General features: G+C 50.5%; 1 long non-coding RNA gene across 4 annotated transcripts; it reads left to right on the forward strand.

Annotated features, from left to right (window-relative positions):
- Window positions 1-365: 365 nt before the first annotated feature.
- On the forward strand, window positions 366-9,670 carry LOC138722921 (uncharacterized). Of its 4 annotated transcripts, none has more exons than XR_011337771.1 (7): window positions 366-564; window positions 1,141-1,330; window positions 3,127-3,242; window positions 4,359-4,449; window positions 4,783-4,904; window positions 5,778-6,087; window positions 6,515-9,670. It is a non-coding gene; the product is annotated as an uncharacterized lncRNA (long non-coding RNA). The 4 variants fall into 4 exon arrangements; XR_011337769.1 differs by lacking the exon at window positions 366-564 and adding an exon at window positions 2,162-2,296 and having other exon boundaries at window positions 997-1,330; XR_011337768.1 differs by lacking the exon at window positions 366-564 and having other exon boundaries at window positions 997-1,330.
- The last annotated feature ends 204 nt before the right edge of the window (window positions 9,671-9,874 follow it).

Raw genomic sequence — 9,874 nt, forward strand, 5'->3', positions numbered from 1 at the left:
GCAGTGACTGCAGATAGGCGCCGCCATGTTGTACACTACGCATGCGCATTGGCTACATTGTAGGTGTCGCCATGTTGTACGGCACGCATGCGCAGTGGCTACATTATAGGCACCACCACGTCGTATGGCACGCATGCGCAGTGGATCCTCCGCTCAGACACCGCCAGCCAATCAACGCCCGTAGAGCGGTTGTAGGGCGGGCCCTGCAGCGAGCGCTCCCATTGGCCGGAATCCCTGCGCTCGGGATGAATGGGGCGGGGACTCAGTGCTGCCGCTCCGTGGCCGCGGAGCGGTACTGCAGCCCGGGGCGGGGGAACGGGACGGCCCACAGGGGCGGGCGAGCCGGGAGGGGCGGGGCGGGGAGAGAGGCGAAGAGCGGCTTGCAGCCGCGCGGCGCCGTTCGGGGCGGCTCGGCTCTGCTCTCCGCTGCCCTTCCGCCCGCCGCCACTGCGGCCAACGGGGTGCGGGCTGGGAGAGGGACAGCGCCCTGAGGGCCCCCGTGTCCCCCCCAGGGCCCCCGTGCCCCACCCAGGTCGTGAGCGGCTCGAACGGGGCCGAGCTCGGGTGAGTCAGAGGCGCCCGGAGAGGCGCGGGGGAGCGCTCTGTGGCCGGCGGCGCCGCTCCGGGCTCGCTGTCCGTGAGCCGCGGCCCTCCCGGGGCCGGCTCGGGCTCAGGGGCGGTCGGGGCCTTCGGGGCTGCGTCTGCGCTCGGCGTGCGGCCCCGCGGGGGAGATCCCCGCTCGGGAGGGGGAGGAGGGAGCGGGGGAAGGGAAGGAGGGGAGAGAGGGGGAGAGCAGGGGGGGAGTATGGGGCACAATGGGAGGAGAAGGGGGGAGAGAAGGAGGTGGGGAGGAGGGGAAGAGGGGAAGGAGCGGAAAGGGAGGTTTGGAAAGCGCTTTTGTGTTGTCGGTCTAGAGAGAGCGGGGCGGGGGTGTCGCTTTTTTGGGGTGTCGTGCGTGGTGGCGAGAGCTGCAGGGGCAGGGGGGGTTCATTTCAAGCACGGTTACTTGGAGTATTTTGCTGTAACAGCTCGTTCCTTTTGCGTCGATACTGGGTTATGGGGAGGAGGGGACTGAGTGCCCGTGGGTTGAAATCAGGGGAGCCCACAAGAAGGCTGATGTTGTGATGGAGTCTGTTACAGACCAGCCAGCCGAGAAGAAGCAGCTGATGAGCTCTTCTATAAACAACTGGGGATAGTCTCGTGATTGCTCCCTCTGGTCCTCGTGGGAGACTTCAATCTTCCAGGTATCTGCTGGAAGTACAATACAGCGGAGAGGAAGCAGTCTAGGAGGTTCCTGGAGTGCGTGGGAGACAACTTCCTCACACAGCTGGTGAGTGAACTGACAGGGGAAGGTGCCCTCGTGGACCCGCTGTTCATGAACAGAGAAGGCCTGTGGGGAATGTGGTAGGAGGACACCTGGGACAAAGCGATCACGAGATGATGGGGTTTTCAGTTCTAGGTGAGGTGAAGAGGGAGATTAGCACAACAGTCACATTAAATTTCCAGAGGGCAGACTTTCAACTCTTCAGGGGGCTGGGAGCTCTTCAAAAAGGAAATCCTAGCAGCTCAGCAGCAAGCCATTGCCATGCTCCGGAAAAGGAGCCGGCAGGGGAGAAAACCAGCTTGGTTGACTAGGGAGATAGTTGATAGGGAGACTTGAGAGACATCAAAAAAAAGAGGAGGGTCTGTGAGCTTTGGAAGAAGGGACAAGCATCTTGGGTGGACTACAGGGAGGAAGTGAGATCATGCAGAGGGAAAATGAGGGGGGCTTAGGCCCAACTAGAAATCAAATTGGCTAAGTCTGTGAAAGATAACAGAAAATCTTTCTATAAATACATTAACAATAAAAGGAGGACTAGGGAGAGTGTTCAGTTCCAATTGGGTGCAGAAGGGACAACGGTGACAGGGGACGAGGGCAAAGCTGAGGTACTTAATGCCTTCTTTGCCTCAGTCTTTAATAGTAAGGAAGGTTGTTCCCTCTGTGTACAAACCCAGGAATTAAAGGAGCAGAATGAGGCTCCCATGATCCAAGAGGAGGTGGTCAGAGCCTTGCTTGCCCAGCTAGACACCACAGGTCTATGGGGCCGGATGGGATCCACCCAAGAGTATTAAAGGAGCCGTGGATGTGCTGGCCAAACCCCTTTCCATCATCTTCCAACAGTCCTGGCTGACTGGGGCAGTTCCACTGGACTGGAGGCTGATGTTGTGCCCATCTACAAGAAGGGTTGCAGGGAAGATCCAGGGAACTCCTGGCCTTGTCAGTCTGACCTCAGTGCTGGGAAAAGTCACGGAACAGGTGATCTTGAGTGCTATCATGAAGCACATGCAAGAAAACTGGGTGATCAGGCCCAGTCAACACGGGTTCATGAAAGGCAGGTCTTGCCAAACTAACCTGATCGCCTTCTATGACAAAGTGACTCGGCTGCTGGATGAGGGAAAGGCTGTGGATGTGGTCTTCCTGGACTTCAGTAAAGCCTTTGACACACTTTCTCACAGAATTCTGCTTGAGAAACTGTCACCTCTGGCCCAGACAGGCGCACACTCTCCTGGGTGGAAAACTGGTTGGATGGCCGGGCCCAGAGAGTGGTGGGAAATGGAGTTAACTCCAGCTGGAGGCCAGGGACAAGTGGGGTTCCCCAGGGCTCAGTGCTGGGTCCAGCCCTGTTCAATGTCTTTATCAATGACCTGGATGAAGGGGTTGAGTGCACCCTTAGCAAGTTTGTGGATGACACTAAGCTGAGGTTGTTTAGCCTGGAGAAGAGGAGGCTGAGGGGAGACCTTATTGCTCTCTACAACTACCTGAAGGGAGATTGTGGAGAGGAGGGAGCTGGGCTCTTCTCCCAGGTGACAGGGGACAGGATGAGAGGGAATGGCCTCAAGCTCCACCAGGGGAAGTTCAGGCTGAACATCAGGATAAAATATTACACGGAAAGGGTCATTGGTCGCTGGCAGAGGCTGCCCAGGGAGGGGGTTGAGTCACCTTCCCTGAAGGTGTTTAAAGGACGGGTGGATGAGGTGCTGAGGGGCATCGTTTAGTGGTTGATGGGAATGGTTGGACTCAATGATCCAGTGAGTCCTTTCCAACCTATGGATTCTATGATTCTATGATTCTTTTTGCTTTGTCAGCAGAGACAATCTGACAGAAGTATTGATGATAAGAGAGCTCCTGTGGGATCCCGACGCCTCCTCAGGGAGAGAGGAAGAAGCGACGTGCTGGTGCCCTCCAAGCCAGCGGGATTTGGGTATGTGGCTTCCTCGGGACTCATTACTCTTTCTTAATCACTGTTGATCGTGTTGACGGCGCGAGCCGAAGCATTCTCCGCTTTGGGTTAGCATGTGACGGCATCGCGTTTAGTGAACGCTGGATCGAGACAACAATACTAGGGTGGCAGGGGCTTTGCCAGCCGACCCTGTGCACGCCACGCAGCATGAACATGGCACACACATGCCAGGCCCACGCCCCACACATGCAATTCACCCCCCATGCACATTGTGCTGCCCCCATGCACACGCCATGCACGTGCCAGGCTAGCGCCACAACCACCCCATGCACATGCTTCGAACATGCAAGTGGCATGCCACACACCAGCCAGGCACACGCCATGCACACACCTTGCACACACAAGCAGCATACCACATACCACACGCATGTATTGCACACGCAGGCAACATGCCACGCATGCCATGCATGTGTTGTGTACATGCCACACACTCCACACACAGGCCACTGCTTCCATGCACATTCCAGGCTCATGCCACAGCAGTCAAGCACATGTCACGCACACGCCTTCCACATGCAGGCAACATGCCACGCATGCCACACTCTCCGTGTGTATGTTATGTACGGGCTGTGTACATACCATACACATGCCATGGACATGCTAGCACATACCATGAAGATGACATGCCAGCCACACTGCAAGCATGCTGCACACACACGAAGAGGGAAAGGAGGAGAAGGGGAGCTTTGGAAAGCGCTTTTATGTTGTTAGTGTAGAGAGTGCCAGTGGGGGAGGTTGCTTCTTTGATTCTCTTCTACAACCAGGCTTCTTTGCATTTAAAACCCTTCCGTGTCACAGGGTTTATAATGGTGCAACATCCGTTACGCTTGCTGCAGATCCTCTTGGTTCAGACGTTTCTCTGTTTCCAGTTACACAGAATACCTGTTCAGCCTTCTCATCTATTTTGAGGCTTAGCATCTTTTTAGACTTCTTTTTAGTGTTTGTGTTAAACTATGTCCCGTAACAGTGGTACGGAAGGGGAGTTGTTGCGTTTTTAACGGTAACTGTAGAGTTAAGGTACCTCAAGTACCTTGGGGAAATGCAGACGCACCTCTTAGAGGTCCCTCATCTTTGCAGAGCGCTGTGGAGCCTTCCCATCTCTCTCATACACTCGCGGGGGAAGAAGAGGAGGGTGCCCATGGGTGAAAGGGAAGCGGTTGCCATTCAGGTGAGAGGAGAAACGTCCGCTTTGCAGCTCTGAGTGAGGGTGACGTTTGTGATGCTGACTCCTGGTTCGGGAAGCAGCTTCCGGCTCCTCTGTTTGTTTCTCTGTGGATGAGGGCTCGGTGTATCGGCCCGGCTTCTGCGCCAGTGGCGTGGTCCTGTCGTTGACCACATCGTTGTTCATCGTGCGTGGGGGTGGGGGGCTTTTTCTGTTTTCTTACTTATGCTCCGATTGTCACCTGTAACTGGACAAATGACTCTCTTAGCATCGTGATGGTATTCCGAGGTGGCGTTAAAAATTCCTTAACGTATCGTGCACGTCTCTCTCTCCTCACAGCCCAAAAAGCCAGTCTGGAGAATGTCCTTACTGCAGAAAACCTGGCAAAAGTCTCGCAGAACTTCCCTGCTTTTTCAAAGCCCGATATTCTTCCACCTTCCATCCCGTCGTGAGGAGTAACGGTGAGTGAGCTGGCACGGCACGGGGGGAGGAGGAGGATGAACTTTATCTGCTCTCCGCTGGCTAAACGAAAGGGCTGTGGGACGATCTTCATGGCATTGTTGCCGAGCGAGGCCTCGTGTTGTTGCCCTTTTGCGTTCCTTTGCACGTGTGTATGTGTGCGCTTACGTACGAGTTGATGTTGCGTCACGGCTGTTGGGTGAAAGCCCTGGGGAAGGCGATGGCCAAGCAGAATGCACGCAGGCCGTCCGACGCTGTTCAGAAGGCGGTTGGATCCCTGACGAGCCTGCAGAGGCACCTCAGGGCCCCACAAGGGTGGAATGTTCATGTTCACTTGGCGTGGAGACGGATGGTGGTGTAACTAAGCGGGTAGCTTCGCTGTCGGGATCTGCAGCTGGAAGCTGTTGTGGGGTCATCCTGTGGGTCTGAATTTTTCCAGTGCGGAGGCCGTGTGCTGAGACCGCCAATCTGCTTGCTAAGCCAGAGGGTCCAGCTCTAGGGGTGGAAAGGTGACGCGGTGTTGGCCGTCCTCGCCACACGAGAGCCGGCAGCACCGGGAACCTCCTTAGCATGAGGGTGTCTGCAGCTGAAGTGGCTTCTTTTGCCTCTCTCTGCCCGAATTGGGCAGATCTCATCCTTCAAGGGAACGCAGAAGGCTCCGTATGCTCCCAGGTCCCGTAGAAAGGGAAGTTTGGGGATTCCCCGACTGCAGTAACCCCTGCTGCTGCCTGTGGATTGTTGTGCCAAAGACACCCTTCGCGCAGGGACGGGGCACATGGGAGATGGGTGATGCGCTTACGTAAAGAGTGTCCTGCGGGTGGTGTGTCTCCTCGGAGCCGTGTGAAAGCCGACCTCCGCTTTCTCTTCCCCTCTAGAGCAGGCAGAGGATGGGCTGCAAGGCTGAGAAAACCAGAGCGAGGCAAGTGGCCAGCTAGATTCAAAGTGGGGAGAAACACTGATGCCTGGTTAACAAAGGAGTTTCCACTGCTGAAACGGATGAGAACGGACGTCACAAGCGTCCTTCTGTTGGGGGCCAGCAAGGGAACCGCTTCTCTGGGGAGAACTTGCACACGGCCGGAGGGTTCTGTCATGGGAGGTGACTGAAACCTGATTCCCGATCCTGGTTTTGTGAAGGAGAAAAAAGGGCCGTGAGACCTGAAGGCAGGGCTGTGCTTCGAGGCAAAGGTGAGTGCCCCATGCACACGCCATACACATTCTAGGCTCACGCTATGCTCACCCTATGCATACGCCATGCACAAGCCTTGCATACGCCACTGCGCCCATGCACACGCCAAGTTTATGCCATAACCACCCCATCCACATGACACACACGCGCCTTGCACACACAAGCAACATGTCACTCACACCACACATACCATGTGCTTGTTATGTTTATGCCTCGTACATGCTTACACGCACCACAGACACAGCAGCACGCTGCCCTCCCGCTGGCTGCGGCCAATGAGATGCAGGCTGGGACCGGGAGAGGGACAGCGCCCCGTGTCCCTCCCGTCCCCCTGAAACCCTCCTCTCCCTGCTCAGGGTGCCACATGGGGCCGGGGGGAGTGCGGGGATACACAGCCTTTCCTCTTATGTCTGCTCTCTTTTTTAGTTTCTCTAAGACAGCTTTATTGGACTTGAGTTTTAGCCTCATGATTACGCATAAGACGTGGCTGAATGTGACGGGAAGACTGCTGGGAAAATGGCAAGAAGAGGATCGACAAGAAACAGTGGAACACGCCCTTTAGAGTTTGCTGCTTGTCCCGCTGCTGAGAAATGGGAGTGTCCCTGAATTTCCTACTGCATGAGACAGACTGAAGAAGTTTAATAGAAGTTCAGTTCTATCTAAATGGTAGATGGGATTGTGCTTATGTAAAGCATATTGTATGTAACTGTAACCAATACGCTTCCAGGCACTGTAGATGGAAGGAATCTTTTAATCTGTACATTTTTTTAACAATGATAATTGATGTTTGGTGGCTTAATAACATCTATAATTTTATGTCATTTCAATCAAGCCTGGCTGTCATACATTGAACTTCCAGTAAACCACCAACATTTTATACTTAGGAGTAATTTCCTATTACCCATCCTAAGGGGGATGCTATAGTTTTGCTGTTAAAAGGGTGGGTCTTGTTCAAAAACCTCTGAAGGTCATAGTTGGGTTGGTTAAGTCTGTGCCACACCTGTGGTCAGCAATTAGGTACAGGTGAGGAGTTTGCCCCTTAAAAGGCCTCTTGATTTAGAGCTGGCTCTCCCCTGTAGCTCGAGCATTCAGTGAAGGAAGGGGCTACAGAAGCCTGCCTTTCTTCCTTTCTTTGCTGGGTTTTGAACAGTTGAGTGGTTTTCTTCGTGGTGCATTTGAGCCTACAGTCATCGTTTCTTCTGTGAGTTTCAGGTAATGCTTTTGCTTGTGGATTTGCTTTTTAGTCTTAGAGTAAAACTGGTTTGCCATGTGGCAGCTTCAGAGAAATGTCACCACAAACGTTTGTAGTCAATGTCATCTTTCTTTGTTCTTGTTTTATTAGTAGAAGTAGGGATTATTTTTTTTTTAGCCTTTTTTTTTTTAATCTATTGGGGCCCTAAGGATTTAGGCTCAGCCTAAATAAGATTTCCAGATTTCCAGTGTAGTTTTAGTGATAGCTGTTACTGTTTTTCCCAGAGGTCGTTGGTTTAATTTGGGGTTTGTGTCGTAAGCAGTTGAAAATTATGTTTGCCCAGAACTTTTTGACGAAATGCCCAAGAAAAGTGTTAGCTTGCCTCTTCCTAGCCAAGCTGGGGTTTTTTTTCATATTTTATGTATTTTATTTCAGACTGTTATGCCAAACAAAACTGCTACAATTTTTCTGTAAATAAAGCTCAGCCCTAACTCGGTCTCTGCCGTTTCTAGAAGTTGTTCCAAAACCATCACGTGGCTTGGCACAGTTAAATACAATTGGCAGTCTCTGCTCCGTAAAGGTACTTAATGGAGCCACTGTGCAGGGTGAGCTGGTTTTCACATTGGGATGCAGTGAGGTTTATGCGAGTTAGCGCAGAGGGCACTGCCAGCCCTGTCCACATTGTGTCTCTGTCAGCTGGAGTTGCTGTGTGTTGCTTGGACAATGCCCTCGGTTTGGTTCTGGCTTCTGCAGTACATCCTCACATAGAATTTCACACAGTGAGTAACCGAAACAATTGTATAACTGGAGGGAAAGGATAATGCAAGCACCTTCCCATGGAGCTAGGGAACTCCCTCTGTTAAACAGGTTCTGTTTTCCTCCCCCTCATAGTGGGGAGGGCTTGCTGCCGTGCCTGACTCCTTTATTGATGTGAGGCCAGAGATTATCATGAGATCAGAAAGTGACTGTCTGCAGAAGCAAGAATGATAATTAGGACCCGATATTGATCATCTGCCCGTGTCTTGTGTCTTTAGTCACTGAGGAAATGCCAATCCAAAAATTCCTACTTGCCAGTCCATAGGAAGAAGAATATTTTCTCCGTAATGATGACAAATTGTGAAATCTGGAGTTCAGTGGCTGTGTTAATATCAAGTGCATCTTTTTTTCTTCATTGAATTTTAAGGCAAAGCTTCTGGAATCCATACAAACAGTTGGGAGGGGAAGGAGCCCTCTGTCTGACCAAATATATGCATCTGCTTGATCTAGGTGTGTTTCAAACTCCTTTTCCACCCAAAATGCATAAAGGCTCCGAGCATTTCATAACGTTTCTCAATATCCCTTTTATGGGTACAGCTTTTTACTGTTTGATTATTCATCAGTTTGGCTTAAATTGCAGGCATTAAAGGGCTTAAGCCAGAAGTTCTCTTCTGGAAGCTTAGTGTAGGGCATCCCCTAGTCCCGTAAGTGCAGTGCAACTTAAAGTAATAGTTATCTGAGTGATGAATGCTGTACAAGGCAGTTATTCTGATGGTGCTTCCCCGTCCCTGGAATGCCATCCGCTTCTGGCTTAGGTAAGCAAAGCCCCAACCGTGACTTGCTTTTGTCTTTCTCACTAAGTGCTGTGTTGAAAACGAATCAAAAAAATAATCTTGAGGGGAAAAACCATCTACTGCTATTGATGTTGTTTATGAAATGCTTATGATGCTGAAAAGGCGGCACACGTGAGCGTTAGGCATACCTGAATACTCTAAGCAGTCACTACAGAAGCTTAAAATACTTGAATGTATAAAAGTAGTAGGAGCCACTGGGAAATGTCTATTTTTTAATTGTGTATTTAGATTTGTGAAACTTGTTTTATGGATTTAATGATTCTCTACAGTTCAGTAGATTTTACTCTTATAATGACTTTTGAATGGTGCAAGGTATAGCCCATGTGATTTAAAGAAAGAAGAGGGGAGGGAGAATACATCCACAAAACCCCTAGCACTGAAACATGAACCCATTAAAACTATTTTTGTGAATTAGTCGTTTCTGCAGTGCTTTCTGCGACGGTACTTCTCTAAGGAATGTAATTAATATTATTCCACAGAGAATTAAAGGTCCATCTGATTATTTCTGACCTGATGAACTGTTTTCTGAAGCAATGCTCGCTCAGGGGTCGAGGTTCACAACTTGCAATATGTTAGTAACTCCAGTGGAAAGACAGACTTTATGGTTGTGCACTTCTAGCTATATAGCATGTTTTATAAACAAAATACTTGCAAATACTGTGGCCTTAACTCTAGTGTGACTAAGTGCAGTGAAGAATATGACTTTGCAATTTCAGTCATGGTATTTCTTGTTTAAAAAACCCAATTATGTCACCATCAAATAAATATTTTCTGTCTGTATTTTCAATGTCTTTATTTTTACTTTTTATTTTATACTCTAACTTACTTCAACATACACAGAAAAAAACCACTTAAGCACTTAGGAAAAGCAAATAAAAATCTTATTTCAAAGGAAAGTTTCAACTGACTTGCAAACTTCAAAGTTCATTACTGTTTTTTTCTCATCATTACTGACATAATGAAAACAAAATAATTGAATTCATA

The sequence above is a fragment of the Phaenicophaeus curvirostris genome, chromosome 7, assembly GCF_032191515.1.
Source record: "Phaenicophaeus curvirostris isolate KB17595 chromosome 7, BPBGC_Pcur_1.0, whole genome shotgun sequence".
Classification (NCBI taxonomy): Eukaryota; Metazoa; Chordata; class Aves; order Cuculiformes; family Cuculidae; genus Phaenicophaeus; species Phaenicophaeus curvirostris.